The following is a 1,629-nucleotide window of genomic DNA, read 5'->3' as shown; positions in this document are numbered from 1 at the left end:
TTTTTTTTTTCCATCTTTTTGTTTGCTTATTTATATTCGTTTAACATCTTAGCGAGCGGGCAAAAATAAGGTAATTTGATAAAGAAACAAAAAATCGTTTGTTTGGTAGTTTGTACTCATTTGTTTGTTCGATTAAACGCAAATGCATGAACATGAACAAACATGTGTTTGTGCTTTGTTATCGATAATTAGGCTAAACTGGCTTCTATTTCGTTTTAATCTTGATAGGAAACACATAGAGGTGGAGACCATCTTACACCTACTTGTGATATTTTCCTTGAGAAGGCCGATCATCTATTGATAAACAAACAAAAAATCGTTTGTTTAGTAGGTTATTTATTACTCGTTGGTAGGATTTGGACATTCCACCATTTTAGTTAAGGGAGGATCTATATAGGTGTCCGGGGTAGCGTATTGTATCTATTAAATTTTCAGACGCAGTGTTTGAGAATATTTTTGGTGTAGTGCAATTTTTGAGTGTGCTACCCCATAAATTTACGTGTGCTACCCATGACATTTCGATCTGGCTCCGCCAAAATCAATACCGCCAAAATCAAAAGTTCCACCAAAATCAAAACCATATCGATTCCTCTACACCACTCTATCTATCAAAAGATTCAAGTAAATTTGTTACAACACCAATTACATTTAGGTATCATTAGAAAGCTCATGTAAAAGTAATGCTTTGATATTAAATGATGATTGATGGCCTTACAACTCTATCAATCACATCTTTCTAAGAATTTTTTTAGAACATACGAATCCATAACCATTTCTTGGTCAAGCTAGATTTGTTATAGCATGACAATGTCACCAAGACGATGATGCAAAAATAGAGACAACATAGTGGCGATACGCATAGCGCCTAGTATCCTTCGTTTACGGCTAGGACTGGGTATCTAATCCCATTCGCTCCCCTAGCTTTCGTCTCTTAGTGTTAGTGTCGGCACAGTAGAGTACTTTCGCCGTTGGTGTTCTTTCCAATCTCTACGTATTTCACTGCTCCACCAGAAATTCCCTCTGTCCCTACCGTACTCCAACTTGGTAGTTTCCACCGCCTGTCTAGAGTTGAGCCACGAGATTTGACGGCGGATTTAAAAAGCCACCTACAAATGCTTTAAGCCCAATCATTCCGGATAACTCTTGCATCCTATGTATTACCGTTACTGCCGGCACAAAGTTAGTCGATGCTTATTCCCCAGATATCGTCATTACTTCTTCTCTGGGAAAAGAAGTTCATGACCAGTGGGCCTTCTACCTCCACGCGACATTGCTCCGTCAGGCTTTCGCCCATTGCGGAAAATTCCCCACTACTGCCTCCCATAGGAGTCTAGGCCGTGTCTCAGTCCTAGTGTGGCTGATCATCCTCTCGGACCCGCTACTGATTATTGCTTTGGTACACTATTACCTCACGAACTAGCTAATCAGACGCGACCCCCTCCTCGGGCGGATTCATTCTTTTGCTCCTCAGCCTACGGGGTATTAGCAGCCATTTCCAACTGTTGTTCCCCTCCTAAGGGCAGATTTTTACGCGTTACTCACCCGTCCGCCACTGGAAATACCACCTTTCGTCCGACTTGCATGCATTAAGCATGCCACCATCGCTCATCCTCAGACATGATCGAACTC

The 1,629-nt window shown here is 41.4% G+C and overlaps 1 pseudogene; it reads right to left on the bottom strand.

The window, feature by feature from the left end:
* Nucleotides 1–825: 825 nt before the first annotated feature.
* LOC145013699 (18S ribosomal RNA) lies at nucleotides 826–1,629 on the bottom strand (annotated as a pseudogene).

Source organism: Lactuca saligna, chromosome 8, assembly GCF_052625555.1.
Source record: "Lactuca saligna cultivar CGN05327 chromosome 8, ASM5262555v1, whole genome shotgun sequence".
NCBI lineage: Eukaryota > Viridiplantae > Streptophyta > Magnoliopsida > Asterales > Asteraceae > Lactuca > Lactuca saligna.
The sequence above is the reverse complement of the archived record's forward strand: the minus strand, read 5'-3'. Positions and strand labels throughout refer to the sequence as shown.